This window comes from Narcine bancroftii, chromosome 6, assembly GCF_036971445.1.
Source record: "Narcine bancroftii isolate sNarBan1 chromosome 6, sNarBan1.hap1, whole genome shotgun sequence".
NCBI lineage: Eukaryota > Metazoa > Chordata > Chondrichthyes > Torpediniformes > Narcinidae > Narcine > Narcine bancroftii.
The window spans coordinates 217,176,664-217,195,097 of NC_091474.1; the positions used below are offsets into that span (position 1 = coordinate 217,176,664).

At 42.9% G+C, this 18,434-nt stretch overlaps 1 long non-coding RNA gene across 3 annotated transcripts in view; it reads left to right on the forward strand.

Annotated features, from left to right (window-relative positions):
- The window catches only part of LOC138737039 (uncharacterized), a 72,610-nt gene that overhangs the window by 18,707 nt on the left and 35,469 nt on the right, over positions 1 to 18,434 (forward strand). For all 3 annotated transcript variants that reach the window (XR_011340723.1, XR_011340724.1, XR_011340722.1), the window contains exon 2: positions 1,385 to 1,468. This is a non-coding gene — a long non-coding RNA (uncharacterized lncRNA). The remainder of the gene's footprint in view (positions 1 to 1,384; positions 1,469 to 18,434) is intronic.

The following is an 18,434-nucleotide window of genomic DNA, read 5'->3' on the forward strand; positions in this document are numbered from 1 at the left end:
GCTTTTGAAATCACCCAAAAATATAGCTGTTTGGTTTTAATCTCTAGGTTCTCTCTCTTGAGTGGGAAAGTTTCATCTAACCCCTCGTCTAGTTCGAGTTCTAGTTCAAGTTTGAGTTCTAGTTTGGGTTCTCATTCGATTTCAAGGTTCTTGCCAGGGTTTGAAGAGCTGAGTAACAGGGAAAGGTTTGTTGTGGAATAATGATGGAATTATGGAATAAAATATATCTTAAGGGGGTTTAGGTATTAGTTTACATTCCAAAAGATACATTAATATTTCACAAAAAAGGCAAGCACCATGCATAAGTGTAGATTTCATGTCTACTTATAGGTGATTTCATGTTGAGCCTCCGCCTTGAGACTGGCTACAGTGCAGATAGAAAAATGGGAGCGTTCCTTTCAGACAGCAGTGCTAAATGGCTGCTCCATCATCCCATTTATATCCAGAGGTGCCTCGTAGCGACCTCCAGATCCGATGGAGGTGGGGGAACTGGTGTTGTAGCACCACCCACCATCAGACGGCAGGCCAATAGCCGTCTTCCCTGCCCATAATTCCTCACACAGCTGAACCCACTCTATGGTTCCTAGAACAGCTCCAGCTGCATGGGGGGATTATGGATAGGGAAGATGGCCATTGCTTTTCCGCATTTTGAGCCACAAAGAGTGGCCCCAAAGGCTGAAGTGGCCCAGTGTGGCTGTCCCAGCCCGCACCAGCCGCCGCCTAATGGCTCTCACAGCCCTGATGGTCCCCGCAGCCCCGTTGGTCCCCACTGTCCCAACTGTCTCCAGATCCCATTGTCCCATTGTCCCGACAGTCCCTGCTGACAGCTCCCGTTGCCCCGACTGCCTCCACTGACAGCCCCCATTGCCCAGTCAGCTCCGAGGGCTCCCCACCATCCATGACTTGGAGGGAGAGGGGTGAGTGGGGAGATGGGTTGCAAGCTGACGGTATCATCAGTCCGTCCCTAAACAGCCACTTAGCGTGGCTGTACATTCAGATTGATCAGCGGAGGGCTGCACTGTGGAGATTATCCCTCTCAGAGAGAGGTTGAATTATGCGGCTTGGAGACGGCCTCTGCACATTCAAAAAGGTAGGTTATTATGCGTTTTGGCAGAGTTTCTCCACTTTTACATCTCAACATTTTGGCTATCTGAAATGGCCTATTGTCTTTACAGAAACCATGAAGAGTGCCTGTGAAGACTTCACATATTAATTAGACTGATATTGTGAATTGAAATGGACTATTGTCTTTAAAGGAACAGCATGTTTGAACAGATGTCCAGGCTCAGAAACTGATTAATATTTTATTGCTAAACTGGTTGCCTGCGACCTGCTGCAAGACCTCATTTCAAGTCAGAGTCTGAATTGTGGATCTTTTTTCCAGATGGCAGAGGTGAAGAAAGTGTGGTCTTTTACCATGTTGACTGCTTTTCCAAGGCTGTGGGAAATACAGATGGAGTTGATAGAGGTGAGTGGGTTTGTGTGATGAATTGAGCCATGTTCACAAAACTGTGCAGTTTCTTGCAGATTTCGACAGAATGGTCCCCTTACCAGCAGTGATGTACCCTGACAGGATACTTTCAAAGATGCATCAGCAGAGACTGATGAGAGGCACAGGTGACCTGTTATATTTTGGAGTTAAACAAGAAAGTCTGAAAATAGTGGAATTGAGGGCAATACAGAAACTTGTGCGAGGAACACACCAGGCCATGCAGCATCCATAAGAAAGGCTAATCATTGTTTAGGGCCTGATACTTTTTGTCAGGTATCCCCCATTTTCCCTTCTATATTGAAGCAATCTACTGGTGGGTTACCATACAAATAATAAAGCTGTAGATGTGGGATATTTAAAATTTAAAAAAATGAAAATACTCAAAATACCCAGACACCATTTGTGAAAAGAGAATGAGAGTTGAGTGCTTTCAAATCTTAACTCAGCTTCACTTTGCATACCTACTGCCTGACCTACTATATGTTTCCATCATTTTTGGTTTCTTTGTTATTGCTGGTTCATAACTTGACCAGTATCAATTAGGTATGCAGGGGAGAACAGTTTACAGGGAATTAAGTGGGGGGTTGGATGGTTGGGAGTGGTCTGAGAACACAGAAAGGACTCAGTGGGCTAAATGGCCGCCTCCTCTAGAATATAGAACATTACAACACAGTTCAGGATCTTCGGCCCATAATGTTGTGCAGGCCGATGGAAATCCACTCCACAACAATCCTTCCCTACCTCACGCCCACACCCTTCTATTTTTCATACATCCATGTACCTAACATAACATAGCATATAACAATTTACAGCACGGAAACAGGCCATTAGGCCCTTCTAGTCCACACCGAACCAAACACCCCTCTCTAGTCCCACCTCCCTGCACAATGCCCATAACCCTCCATCTTCTTCTCATCCATATACCTGTCCAACCTTTTCTTAAATAATACAATTGACTCCGCCACCACTATTTCTCCCGGAAGCTCATTGCACACGGCTACCACTCTCTGAGTAAAGAAGTTCCCCCTTATGTTACCTTTAAACCTCTGCCCCTTAATTCTTAACTCATGTTCTCTTGTTTTAATCTTTCCTCCTCTTAACGGAAATAGTCTATCCACATCCACTCTGTCTATCCCTTTCATAATCTTAAATACTTCTATCAAATCCCCTCTCAACCTTCTACGCTCCAAAGAATAAAGACCTAATCTGTCCAATCTCTCCCTATACTCTAGATGCTTAAACCCAGGTAACATTCTGGTAAACCTTCTCTGCACTCTCTCCACTCTGTTTATATCCTTCCTATAATTAGGCGACCAGAACTCCACACAGAACTCCAAATTAGGCCGCACCAACGTCTTATACAATCTCAACATCACCTCCCAACTCCTATATTCCATGCAATGATTGATAAAGGCCAGCATACTAAAAGCCTTCTTCACCACCCTATTCACATGAGTTTCTACCTTCAGGGAACGATGTACCGTTACTCCTAAATCTTTCTGCTCTTCTGTATTCCTCAATGCTCTCCCATTTACCACGTATGTCCTATTCTGATTCTTCTTACCAAAATGAAGCACCTCACACTTATCAGCATTAAATTCCATCTGCCATTTTTCAGCCCACTTTTCTAAGCAGCCCAAATCCCTCTGCAATCCTTGAAAACCTTCTTCATTATCCACTATTCCACCTATCGTAGTTCTTTCTCTTTGGCTTGGCTTCGTGGACGAAGATTTATGGAGGGGGTAAAAGTCCACGTCAGCTGCAGGCTCGTTTGTGGCTGACAAGTCTGATGCGGGACAGGCAGACACAGTTGCAGTGGCTGCAGGGGAAAATTGGTTGGTTGGGGTTGGGTGTTGGGTTTTTCCTCCTTAGTATCGTCTGCATATTTACTAATCCAATTCACCACCCCAGCATCTAGATCATTAATGTATATAACGAACAACAATGGGCCCAATACAGATCCTTGAGGCACACCACTGGTCACCGGTCTCCAAACTGACAGACAATTATCCACTACCACTCTCTGGCCTCTCCCTTTCAGCCAATGTTCAATCCATTTGACTATCTTAAAATTTATACCTAAAGACTGCACCTTCCTAACTAACCTTCCATGTGGTACCTTATCGAAGGCCTTACTGAAGTCCATATAGACAACATCCACTGCGCTACCCTCATCCACATTCCTAGTCACCTCTTCAAAAAATTCAATCAGATTGGTCAAACATGACCTTCCTCCCACAAATCCATGTTGTGTGCTCCTGATCAGACCCTGTCTATCCAGATGTTTATAAGTACTATCTCTAAGAATTTTCTCCATTAATTGACCTACCACAGACGTCAAACTTACAGGCCGATAGTTGCCAGGCTTCCTCCTTGAACCCTTTTTAAATAACAGAACCACATGCGCAATGCGCCAATCCTCCGGCACTATCCCCATATCTAATGACATTTGGAAAATTACCGCCAGAGCCTCTGCTATTTCCTCCTTCACTTCTCTCAATGTCCTGGGGAAGATCCCGTCTGGTCCCGAAGACTTATCCACCTTTATATTCTTCAAAAGCCTTAAAACTACACCTTTTGTAATCTCTATATTCCCCATATTTACCCAATTTGCTTTTTTTATCTCACATCTCCCAATATCCTTCTTAGTGAATACCGAAGAAAAGAAACTGTTCAATATCTCCCCCATTTCTCTAGGCTCCACACACAGTTTTCCGCTATGATTTTCTAAGGGACCAATTTTGTCTCTAGCTTTCCTCTTACCATTAACATATTTGTAGAACTCTTTTGGATTAGTTTTCACCCTGCTTGCCATAGTTTCCTCGTACCTTCTTTTAGCTTTCCTAATTCCTCTCTTAAGATTCCTCTTACATTCAATGTATCTTTCAAACAACTCCTTAACTCCATGCTTCTTATATCTAATGTACGTCTCCCTTTTTCTTCGAACCAAGTTTCCAATATTCCTTGAAAACCACGGCTCTCTCAAACCTTTTGCCCCTCCTTTTAACCTAACAGGAACATAAAGCTTTTGCACTCTCAAAATCTGATCTTTAAAAGACTTCCATCTCTCTACTACATCCTGCCCATAAAACAAATTGTCCCAATGCACACCCTGCAAGTCCTTTCGCATCTCCTCAAATCTAGCTTTTCCCCAATCAAAAACCTCAACCCTTGGCCCTGACTTCTCTCTTTCCATAATGACATTGAAGCTGATGGCATTATGATCACTGGACCCGAAGTGCTCGCCAACACTAACCTCGTCACTTGACCCATCCCATTTGCCAACAGTAGATCTAACACTGCTCCTTCTCAGGTCGGCACCTCTACATATTGTTGTAAAAAACTATCTTGCACACATTTCACAAACTCTAACCCATCCAGCCCTTTCACAGAATGTGTTTCCCAATCTATATGTGGAAAATTAAAATCTCCCATAATTACAACCCTGTGCTTATCACAAATATCTATTATCTCCCTACAGATTTGCTCCTCTAGGTCTCGGTCCCCTACAAGTGTAACCTCTCCTTTCCTACTCCTCAGTTCCACCCAAATAGCCTCTGTGGATGTGCCCTCTAATCTATCCTTCCTAGGCACCACTGTAATATTTTCCCTGACAAGCAATGCAACCCCACCTCCTCTTGCCCCTCCGACTCTATCACACCTAAAACAACGAAACCCAGGGATATTCAGTTGCCAATCACATCCCTCCTGCAACCATGTCTCACTAATCGCTACCACATCATACTTCCAAGTATCAATCCACACCTTCAGCTCATCCACCTTTTTTACAATACTCCTGGCATTAAAATATATGAATTTCAGAGATTTCCCAATTTTTAATCCCTGTTTTCCCTCATCTTTAATAACAACATTATTTACTTTTCCTGCCAATTGCCCTTCATCTTCTTCCAGAGCATTTCCCTTCTCTATCACCTGCCCATCCATATTCAAATACTTACTACAAACTTTGACATGCTACATGTCCCCATTGTAGCATCCTCCACCACCACCCCTGGCCGTGCATTCCAGACAGCCACAGCTCTCTGCAGCCTGTCTATATCCTGTTGTAACCTACGACAACCTTCTGCACCATCCCCAACACCTCCAACCTTCATATCATCTATGGTAATAAAATAGGAAATAAAAAATATCAATTATTCACATTATATTCACAGGCAGGAATGTGGTTTCAGCAATAGGACCATCTCAGGATTTGATTCACACTTCTAGCATGACTAAGCTTTACTCCTAATGCTCCCTTTGCCTTTGATTGTATCTACCTTGGCTACTTGTTCCTGTCTATTTGCCTCAGTATATGAATTGTGACTTGCTGAAGTCTATTCTCTGCCCTACAGAACCGTCAGTAAGTTTATTTGCTATTTAATTTAGAAATACAGCATGGCAACAGGCCCTTCCAGACCACAAGCCTGCACCACCATGTGATTAAGTAACCTGTTAACCCTGTACACCTTTCGAATGTGAAAGGAAGCCAGAGCACCCGGAGGAAACATGTTCGGTCATATAGAGACAGTATAAACTTCTTCCAGACAGTGGGTGATGTGAATCTTGGTCGCTGGTGCTGTAATAATTCTTCTTCTTTGGCTTGGCTTTGCAGATGAAGATTTATGGAGGGGTATGTCCACGTCTGCTGCAGGCTCGTTGGTGACCCACAAGTCCGATGCGGGACAGGCAGGCACGGTTGCAGCGGTTGCAAGGGAAAATTGGTTGGTTGGGGTTGGGTGTTGGGTTTTTCCTCCATTGTCTTTTGTCAGTGAGGTGGGCTCTGCGGTCTTCTTTAAAGGAGGTTGCTGCCCGCCGAACTGTGAGGCAACAAGATGCACGGTTGGAGGCAATATCAGCCCACTGGTGGTGGTCAATGTGGCAGGCACCAAGAGATTTCTTTAAGGAGTCCTTGTACCTCTTCTTTGGTGCACCTCTGTCTCGGTGGCCAGTAGAGAGCTCGCCATAGAACACGATCTTGGGAAGGCGATGGTCCTCCATTCTGGAGACGTGACCCACTCAGCGCATTTGGGTCTTCAGCAGCATGGATTCGATGCTTGCGGATTCTGCCAGCTCGAGTACTTCGATGTTGGTGATGAAGTAATTCCAATGAATGTTGAGGATGGAGCAGAGACAACACTGATGGAAGCGTTCTAGGAGCCGTAGGTGATGCCGGTAGAGGACCCATGATTCGGAGCCATACAGGAATGTGGGTATGACAACGGCTCTGTACATGCTGATCTTTGTGTGTTTCTTCAGGTGGTTGTTTTTCCAGACTCTTTTGTGTAATCTTCCAAAGGTGCTATTTGCCTTGGCGAGTCTGTTGTCTATCTCTTTGTCGATCCTTGCATCAGATGAAATGGTGCAGCCGAGGTAGGTAAACTTGTTGACCGTTTTGAGTTCTGTGTGCCTGATGGAGATGTGGGGGTGCTGGTAGTCATGGTGGGGAGCTGGCTGATGGACGACCTCAGTTTTCTTCAGGCTGACTTCCAGGCCAAACATTTTGGCAGTTTCCGCAAAACAGGACGTCATGCGCTGGAGAGCTGGCTCTGAATGGGCAGCTAATGCGGCATCGTCTGCAAAGAGTAGTTCACGGACAAGTTTCTCTTGTGTCTTGGTGTGAGCTTGCAGGAACCTCAGATTGAAGAGACTGCCATCCGTGCGGTACCGGATGTAAACAGCGTCATCATTGTTGAGGTCTTTCATGGCTTGTTTCAGCATCATGCTGAAGAAGATAGTAAAGATGGTTGGTGCGTGGACGCAGCCTTGCTTCACACTATTGTCAATGGAGAAGGGTTCGGTGAGCTCATTGCTATATCTGACCCGACCTTGTTAGTTTTCGTGCAGTTTGGTAACCACGTTGAGGAACTTGGGGGGACATCCGAGGCACTCTAGTATTTGCCAAAGCCCTTTTCTGCTCACAGTGTCAAAGGCTTTGGTGAGGTCAACAAAGGTGATGTAGAGTCCTTTGTTTTGTTCTTTGCACTTTTCTTGGAGCTGTCTGAGGGCAAAGGACTGCGGTGCTGTAATAGTGTCACGCTAACCATCTTGCTAACATGCCACCCCTATAGAACCAAGATCAATTTTAACTTGATAGATTCATGAAATGAGGATCAGGTTGGAAAGTTGGAAACCAGAGAATTCAAAATAATTTTCAAAATGGAGAAGCATGTTCATAACTGATCCAGTCTTGCTCCTTATGTATTTTGTCAAAGTTAAATACTGTAGCTGCTTCTGGTGTGTGGTCAGAAAGAGGGTCAGGAATGTAAGCCACAGGGTCAAAGGGTCAGAGAAATACACAGCAGGGAAGTAAGCCCATCAGTCCACCGAGTTCACAATCCAAAACATCCATGATAGATACATCACAATCTTATGAACATAAGAAATAGGAGCATTCAGCCCATTGAGCCTGCTCCGCTTTTCAATGAGATCACGGCTGATCTGATGATAGGGTCATCTCCACCTTTGAAGGGTGGAAGGAAACTGGAGCACCCAGAGGGGGAACCCATGCGAACAAAGGGAGAACATGCAAACTCCTTTCAGACCGCACTGGATTCAAACCAAGGTTGCTGGAACTGTAATGGCATGGCACTAACCGCTATACTAACTGCCACCTTGCAACTGTATCTTCCCTGCAACCGTCAGCCTCCTGGGTGAACCTCGCTATAGTGTTTACACACTGGTCCTGCTACGTACAATTCAACCTTTTCACCATAACGCTACCCACTGTAATGTGCGCTTGTTCTTCTGCTTTGCACTGCTGTGTGCATGTTAGAAATAAATATGTGGACTGCCTCTGGAAGAGCACTCCTCACTGTTCCAGATAAATGTGACAATGAACTTGAACTTGCAACCAATCTTTCTGAAGGGCATGTAAATAGAGGGAGATGAATTTGAAAAGAAGAGAAAGAGGAAATTATACAATGCTGAAATGTAAGATTCAGAATACTCCTAGAAATCTAAAATTAAGATCTGCTGGCAACATATCACCCCCATTGTCAATTATCTCACCTACAGGATTCCTGTAATCACAGCATTTATCGTATTGCGAAGAATACCTGAAATAAATGCTTCAACCTTTTTCAGCAAAAACTGAATTGTTTAATTATCCTAACATTTTTAATGTAAATAATATATTTATCTATAGCATCTGCAGCTTATCTCTTATTTATTGAAATTCAGAGTTCAATTGTTAAATTGTCCATGAGCTCTGCAGAATGACACAAGGTTGTACTTATTTACAGGATATTGGAAATAAATAATGGATAAAATAGATGTTCTAGTTATTTCATGGTCTGTTAACAAGTAATTTAGGTTTTAATATGCTTAACTAAATTGACAATACATGAGAAGTAGCATCAAATACTGTTAGGACATTATTATTTGATTAATTGCATGTGAAAATCATTAAAGTTTAAGTTTAAGATGTCAAATTTTAAAATTAAAATCAAAACTTCTTGAAGACATTAATACTTGAATAGTCAGAATGGTGTTCCAGTTTCAGCCAATCTGTCTCAAAGTCAACAGAAAATATTATTGACTTATGTGGATATTTGACCTTGCAACAAAATTATACTGTAATGCCTCAAGCTATACAACTTCTTGTTATACTATGGAATATCTAAAAAGCTTCTAACAAGATTTTCACCTGCAAGAAAATGTTTTAACTTTAACTGCATCCGTAGCATCATCCCAAGACTGAAATTTGAGAATCAACATTACTCTCTGAAACCTTTCTCCAAGATTTCAGCTCTCCTCCACGTCTGACCTTGTGGACCTCCACGAGCCTTATTGCTCTATCGTCAGGGGACACAACTTCCTCTCCATCATCGATTGCGATACACCTGAAACTTTGAATCGTTTGCGGATCATTCAGTCACTTCTGCAAATGGGCTGGATTTTATGGTTAGGAGTGAGCTGCCCATGCTAGGTACTGATCTATGAATCAAATTGGGTCAACTTGAGTTATCCTGTGCTCACAATTACTCCTTACATCAATATTTAATCCTTAGACATTTAACCAATGCCACATAGGAGATTGGGTGGTGGGTGTTGGTGAAGGTGAAGGAATTTAAAAGAATGCAAATCTAAGAGGTAAGAAAGTTTTTCCATCTTGCTAACACTGACTCTTGGCAAAACCAGCTATCAAAAATCTTGTACGTTTCTGAATGTCTCTATTATTTATTGGGTAATGTAGAGGACGTGGTTTCTTTGGTAGTATCAGCCATTGGGACCACCTCAGGCAACTTTGTGGTGCAGTCAACCATGTTCAGCAGGTATCGTGCCCACAGTTCATGCAGGTTTTGGCCCATTAGCTGACCTGTTTATGGAAGCCGTGCCAGACAAAATTGCTAGCCACCATCTTGGCTGTGGATCATATTGCCTGATGCACCAGGTTGTGTATGGTATCAAAAATCTGGCACCGCCATGTGGCCAGGATGATGGGGCAAGGGCTTCCCGTAGAGGTGTCACACTGTAGTAACAGGTTACCTTGGCCGACAGGGATGTCTTCCACCCTAAGACTGGAGAGGGGTGTCCTATATACAAGGATCTCGGTGTCCTGCTGCTGCACTTTAGTGTGGGACACATAGTTGACCCCTTAGGACAGGACATGGACTGACTCATTCATGGAGCGTGACAGAGTGTCAGCTGCCACATTGTTTTTCTCCACAATTTGCTGTATGTCCATGGTAAATTCAAACATGTAGGACAAGTGTATCTGCTGTTGGGCTGACCATGGATCTGACACCCTATGGAAGGCGAAGGTCAACGTCTTGTGGTCAGTGAAGACCTTAAATTGCCAACCTTCTAAAAAGTAATGGAAATGTCTTACCGCCAGGTACAGAGCCAATAGCTCTCAGACAAAAGTGCTGTATTTGAGCTCTGGGGGGCAGAGGTATCCACAGAAAAAAAAGACCAGGGGTTCCAACTGGCCTTCAATGAGCTGTTCCAGTACCCCGCTTACTGCTGTGCTGGAGGTGTCGACTATCAGAGCGGTAGGTGCTTCTGGTCTGTGGTGGACCAGGAGGGTGGTGTTGACCAGTGAATCTTTTGTGTTCTGGAACACCTTCAAAGACTCATCATCCCAGGTAATGTTCTTTGACGTCTGCCATTAGCACGAAGAGGGGTAGTATGATGTGTGCTGCTGCCAGTATGAACCTGTGGTAAAAGTTTATCATACTGGCAAATTTCTGTAGCCCCTTTTGCTGTAAGTGGCTTGGCGAAGTGCTGGACTGCCACAACCTTTTTGGCAATGGGTGTTGCCTCATGTTTGTTTATTTTGTGCCCCAGGAAATCAATAGTGTCCAGGCCGAACTGGCAGATCCAGGGTTAATTGTCAAACCAAATTCACTCATCCGGGTGCAAAGTTGTCTCAGGTGGGCAGTGTGGTCTTTGTGGCTGTGGCTAGCGATGAACATATCGTTCAAATAGATGAATGCAAATGGAAGGTCCCAGCCCATGGCATCCATCAGCCACTGGAAAGTTTGTGCCAATTTTTTTCAAATCGAAGGGCATGTGTAGGAATTCGGACAAGCCAAGGAGAGTTATAATCGTGGTCTTGGGGACATCCTGGGGATAAACTAAGATTTGTGGTACCCCTGGATGAGGTCCACCTTGGAAACACTCATGCCGTGTACAGGTTGGCAGTGAAGTCTTGGATGTGGGGCACACGATATCTGTCGGGCATGGGGGCCTCATTGAGGTGGTGGTAGTCACCATATGGCCTCCACACCCCTGCTGTTTTTGGAATCACGTGGAGGGGGAAGGCCCAGGAAATGTTGAGCGCTGCACAATCCCTAGCTCCTCCATTTTCTTCAACTTCTCCTTCTCTAGGCTGAGCTTTTTGGGAGGGAGCTGGCATGCCCTTACGTCGAGCTGGAGACCCTCAGTCTGAATGTGGTGCCTTACCCCATGCCTGGGCTCAGCCGCGAAGAACTGTGGCATCACTATTGAGGGATGTTGGCAAATTCTTTATAGAATCAAGGTGAGAGGCAAGTAGTTTGGCTGCCATCAGAGGTAGATTCGAAAATGTTCTGGTGTGCACCAAGTGCTTTCCCTTGAGGTCTCCAAGCAGGCAGTGGCCACGAAGGAAGTTGGTCCCCAGGATCAGTTGTGCCACTGCCATGAGGATGAAAGTTCATGTAAACTGGCTGTGGTGAAACTGAAGGGGGATGGTGCATGTACCAAATGTCAAAATGGAGGAGCTGTTGGCTGCCCTCAGTGCTGGGCCCTGCTTGCTGTTCCAGGTGTCGAGACCTGTGGGGACAGGATGCTTATATCAACGCTGATGTCGTTCAGGAAATGCCTGCCCAACAAGAACACTCAAATGTAGAGGAGGCTATCACATGGGCCAACCACCACAGCCATCAACAAAAGTTGGCCAGGGTGTTTCCTGGCAACCTGTAGGATGGGCAGCATCGACAGGCCTCCACACTCCATCGCTGATGGTAGTAGCAGAATTGTGGGGGTGTTGACTTGCCTCTCCACTGGTCTTGCTCTCGTTGGGGGTTGTTTGTGGGATTTGCTGATGAGATCTATGACAGCGCTGGTATCCTTCTTTGCTCTTCAGACAATGTCCGCCCAGGCTGCAACACTCTGAAGGTCGCTGAAATCCTCATCAGTGCCTCCTAAGGAAGTTGCTCCAGAAAGATCTGCACAAAGAGCAGGCAAGGCTTGAGGCCCATGGTCAAAGTGAGCATTTCGCTCATTAGGGCAGACAGGGGCCCGTCCTCCAATCCATTCATGTGCAGTAATCGGGCAGTGCCTTCACGCTGGGAGAGCTGGGAAGTGTGGGTCAACCGCTCTTTGAGGGCTGTGTATTTGCCTTGCTCTGGAGACTGGCATAGGAAATCTATGACCCTTGCCGCTCTGTCTTGATCTAGTGCGCTCACGACATAGAATTAATGGGTGTCGTCAGTTGCGATGTATCGAAGCTGGAAGTGAGCCTCAGCCTGCTTGAACCATACGTGTGGTTGTGACACCCAAAACATTGGGAATTTGAGTGACACTGTGTGGATGGTCGCTGGTTCTGCCTGGTCCATGATTTTTGGGTCCAACTGCCGGTTGGACCTGTCGGGGTCACCAATGTAAAATTCACGCTACGCGGGTATGAATAAGAAAGACACACATACCAAAGCCTTGAAGTAGAGACTGGTTTAATGCACTGGCTGTCACATTTATACGGACCCCAGGCACTGACTTCAGGTCACCACATCTTTGGAGTGTTGGCATGGGATTGACCAGCATTCCGGCCACAGTTCACCATATTCCCACCATGCAGGAGGTCACCTGGGATGTCGGTCTACATCACCCTCAGGACCATGCAATTTCCGCATTCGCCGGCCATTTTGTGATCCGGTTTGCGTCCCCATGCTTGGGCAGCTACAGTAAAAGCTTTAAACAACACTTTATTCTTTAATGAGGGAATATAACTTCATGACATTTAACTCTTGAAGTCCACACATTATTCGGATAATCTTTGATGTATGATACATTTCTTCCAAGACCAAAATATATTCCTTATGTGTACAACGTTGAGCTCTTTGCAACACTATATGCATTATTAATTTGGAAATTTTATTTTACGTGCATTCTATCCCAAAACATAGGGCAATGTTCCATTATCAATGATTTTTAAAACATTCAAACAATTTTTCTTGGTCCGTAAAATATCAACTCACATTTCCCAGCAACTCCATCTCAGCAGCTTAGTTTTGATTTATCTATGTCCTATTGTATCTTACTTCTTATATTCAACACTGTATTGTGCCTTTTCACATAATAAACTTGTAGATTTATTAGAGAATTTATTCTTTTTTACAAATTGGAAATGCTGTTAGTGGAGGGCAGCACAGTTAGCATAGCAGTTTGCATAATATTGTTACACTGCCAGTGATCAGGACCGGGGTTCAAATCCTGATGTCGGTAAGGAGCTTCTACATTCACCCCATGTTTGCGTGCATTTCCTCCAGCTGTTGAGGTTTCCTCCCACCGTTCAAAAACATGCCAAGGGTGTAGGTCAATTGGATGGCATGGGTTCATGGGCCAAAAGGGCCTGTTACCGTGCTGTAAGTCTAAATTTAAATTTTTACTTTATATCTTCCCCTTGATAAGGAAGGAGAGAAGGTGCAGACCAACAACATGGAAAAGCAGAGGAAGTGGAGATTCCACTCATCCAAATGACTCCGTTGTATTTAACTCAATAACTACAGCCTCCCACCCTAAAGCTGACTGGTGGACAGTCTCACCTAAGGTAAGGAATGGAAACTGGACGAGGCAGGTTTCAGCCAAATTGTGGCAAACATCCCCAGATGACATGATGTATTTTAATTCTAATGTTATTCATTAATGGGATGTGGATTTCTCATCCACCATTATGGTCCTCCCTTAATTTGGGAAATGATGCCATCACCATCATTTACTCTTCTAAAATTTGACCAGAATAGAGAAAGAGGTTCTGAGGGTCTTTGCTGGTTATGTAGGATGGTCTAGAGCAGTGATTCTCAACCTTTTTCTTTCTACTCACATACCAATGATTAGTAAGGGCATGCTTTTCAATTTCTTTCTTCCCACTCACCACCTTAAGCAATCCCTTACTAATCACAGAGCATCTATGACAGAGGGATTACTTAAAGTGGCATGTGAGTGGAAAGGAAAAGGTTGAGAACCACTGAGTCTAGAGTCATGTTTAGGCCAGGTTAGGTGATGGCTTTGTATTTGTAATGGATATTAGTGAACCAAATAGGTTTAAATGGCAATCTTTTATTGTCAATTTACAGCACAGTAGAAGATGATTCCAGCCATTCAAACAGATGCCAACCAAATGCACCCAAATAACCTGCAGCTCTGTTCATTTTTGGAGGGTAGGAAGGAAAGCCTACCCACGACATGGGACAAGCATATGAACTCCTTACAGACAGCACTGGATTTGAACCGGAGTCACTGGCATTGTAAAGGCATTATGCTAATCGCTATTCTCGCCATGCTGCTGGTTGTTTTGTGGTCATTGTTCATAATTGCAGCATTGCTTTTCTGGAATTATTGGTTACTTGAATTTCAGTTCTTCAGCTGTCATGAAGGGAATTAAATTCACATCATAGGATCAATCGGCGAAACAATTTGGCTTCTAGTCAAAACAGAACTATTAAGCTCCTATATTGGGTGACTGGCCAGATAACGACGTGGGAGATGGGAGTTAACATCAGGGTTAATCCTCTCCATGAGAGCTTTGGCACTCCCAGACTAAAGTTTAAAAATGAGCAAACAATGGAGAGCAGGAGGAACTCAGCTGGTCATGCAGCATTCGTGGGTCAGTCAGCATTTCCTATCCGCTCCTAATTTATTTAGGTCTTTTCATGTCCTCTGCCAACATTTTTTCATACCTTGGTGAAGGGCTCAAGCCTGAAATGTCAGTTATATTGGTTATATAAAGGACACTGTTTGATCTGCTGAGTTTCTCCAGCTTTGTGTGTTTTTACTGTGAATTAATAATACTGCATGGTAGTTCAGTAGAATCAATCTCTGAATGAAGATCAAAGAAAACCAAAACACGTGCCTCCCATTTCACACAGTTGGCCCCACTGAGACCTTACATTTTTTCCGTTTTTATTTCAATTTTAGTTTTACACCTGCTACTCCATCATGTTCTTTGATTTACATCCTCATTTTTTTTAAATCAGTTACAGATATGTACATATTATTACAAGCAATGCAACTGAAATTAATTTACAAAATAATCTCTTGTTATTTGTCAAAAGTATGATGACTTTGAGACTATATGTCACCATGGAGCTAGGTATGGATGAAATAAGCAATGTAGATGATACTTGCCAATCTCTTATTTTTTCCAATTTCAACACGTCATCTTCAAAGAAATGTAAGTATCAATATTCCACATTACTATTTTAATATTCCAATAAATCAAACTTTGTAATTGCAGTTGTAAGTAGCTTTAATTCATTGTTATAAATGTATAATATTTTGTATAACTTCACATCAAGATTATCTGAATTAACAAAGCATTCAATGATATCAGACGATAAGAAATTATTAAAACAAAATAAGATAAAATAAGATGATTAAAATGAATTCTAAGAAATGTTTCGATCTCACGTATCTTCCATGGTTTTCTGAAGAATGCAAAGCAAAACTTTCAGTTAGCGTGGATACTATAACCTATGACCTCATAGTAACCATGATAACACTACAAAAAACAATTTATCCTTCAAGGGATAATTACAAAATTAACAATTTTTTTTAAAAAAGATCACAAGGTTTTAACCTTTACAAGCCGTTCCTTCTTCAGTTCATAGTATGTAGCATCACATTTAGCAGGTTGAACTGCTGAGTTAGATGAAATATATTCATTCTCAAGGATACCTTTCATGTCTACTCAGTTCTTCTACCTGTCAGTAAAGGCAGCAGTACCTTCAGATATAAGACTTGGTTCATACTAGCTGAAAACCTCACTTATTTGTGTTAAATTATCCTTCAGCGTTACCTTGAGTTGCATTTGATGGCTGTCAGTCATACTCATGACAAGCTACTTTTATCTTGGCAATCTTCTGTTTTGCCATGTCAGTTCACTGGTAATATTTCCAGTCCTTTGCAATATTAGATGGTTTATACTAAGAATATTTGCTCCATGATGCTGCCACAAAATACTAAATTTTGTGACTTGTTCATGACAATGAGTTCTGATTCTGATTCTATTAGCTTTACATCAAGCAATTACAGTAAAATCCCCAGCACCCAGAATTCAAGCAACCAGCAACTCAGCCAACTGGTAAAAATATCAAGGAAATAAATGCATTAAAAAAATAAGAATAAATAAATGTTTCAAATTGTAAAGTAAATGTTCTCCAAAGCAACACCCCTTGGTGAAGATGGGAACAAACATTCAGCCAGTGGAGCACCCTGGTCGTGCCCCATCTGTGACAGCTGTTTGAATAAAGTTTCAATAAACCTGTGTTTGAATAAAATGGCAGCACCCAAGATGAAGCGACGCCAATGCCGCTTGCCACTGGGGAAAGTGTCTCTCTATCCCGGTAAGTAGCTTTAAACTTGGGGGAGGGGGGTTAGCATAGCAATTAGCAAAACATTGATGTAGCATCAGAGATTGGCATCCAAATTTAAATTTTGTAAATTCTGGGAATTACCTGATTAAAGTGAACTTTACATAATTAAAGTCTACAATATTTATCCCATTCCAAATTACTTTACATTTTGCATTGTCTTTTGTCTTTTAACTGTGTATTCTTAACAGGTCCATTAGTTAGGCAATTTAAGAGAGTGTCTCAGGCAACTGGAAAATTCACATATTCAGTAAATGTGATGCCCAGAGGTGCCGGATAATGGGGATGCAGCTTTCCTTTTGTTTTTTTTTCATTAATCTCAGGTATATGTGTTTTTGGTTTCTGAGGCATTACATTTGAGGTGATGGTTATTTCAATATCTTCTGCTGTAAAAGAGTCATGGCTGAATGACTGAGGAACTTTTTTACAGTACATTGTTGCAATATAAAGAGCAATTATTCAACTGTTGGTGATATAGATGTGAACCTTCAAATAGTGGTATTCCGATCATCCCGATGCCCTTGTCCTTTGTGGTAGATCAAGAGTTGCAAGATGCTCTTTTTGAGCAGTTTAGGCTAATGGGTTTGGTCCTCTGTAGTTAAAACACATAGAAATGTTGGAGGACCCTGCAAGTCCCAAGCCCTTCATCATGGAATAAGTGAAGAACAGGAAGGCATCAGAATAAAGACTCAAGACTGGCAGAGGAAGGAGACCAGAGACCTGCAAAAGTTGTTAATTGGAAATTATTTTGATTATTGATTTTGACTCGGTGAAAGGAGATAGAAGGAGAAAGGAAGGGAGGGAGAGAGCGAGTGAGAGAGAGAGAGAGAGAGAGAGAGAGAGAGAGAGAGAGAGAGAGAGAGAGAGAGAGAGAGAGAGAGAGCTGGGGAAAATATGATGGGGAAGAAGAAGCAAGGGTTCATGGAAAATGGAGAAGTCGATGTTGATGCCATCCAGTTGGAGGGTGCCTGGACAGAAGATGAGATGTTGTTCCTCCATTTTGTAGGTGGCCTCAGTCTGGCAGTCAGAGGTGGAAGGAGTGTCTGTGTGGGCTCCTAATTATCATGGGAATTAGGTGGGCTGCCATGTCTTGGATGTTACTGGGTTTGTTGAATGCTGTTGCAGGACCATTCTGAGATAGTCCTCAAACATGAAACATGCAAGAACTTTGCTCTGCAAGGTCAACATGGAACTGTGAAATTACAGGATCCAGCATTCTATGTGGCTGACAATGGACATTAATTAAAAATCTCATCAGAGATTTGCAAGTGTCAAAAGCCTAGGGACACATCCATACACAATGTTGGCAGAAGATTTGGGAACAAAATAGCCACTGAGCCAGGGCAGGCACAAATGAGTGCCTGGCTTGTCAATGCATCAGGCATCACGCAACTAGTCCTAGAATGCAGCACTCTTGAATGCTAATTGTTTTGGCATCTGGGACTGCTGCTGGAGTCCATATGTTTTGTGACAGTTGGTGTTCAACCAAGAATGTTCAGTGTCAAAAAGGTTCAAGGTTCCAGCAACTAACTTAATTGTCAGTAACTACACTGGCAGCTGCATGAACTCATTCAAAATATTTTCCTGGCAATGTCAAGATTGCTTTAGAAATCAGTCATATTTTAATTGGCACTCCTGGAATTGCTGAATACATTGAAATCAATTTGTGTCTGATGTGATATTTAAATTATTTAGGCTGAATTAATTGTCATTACGCCTCCCAGAGTTTCATTTTGTAATTTATTTGAGTTAATTTCTTATAGATATTGAAGTTAATTTTTTATGCATGTACGTCATTACTGAACATACAGTTTAATTCAAAAAGAGAAACATGGTTGGGGAGATTCCTTCAATGGTTGGTCATGCTC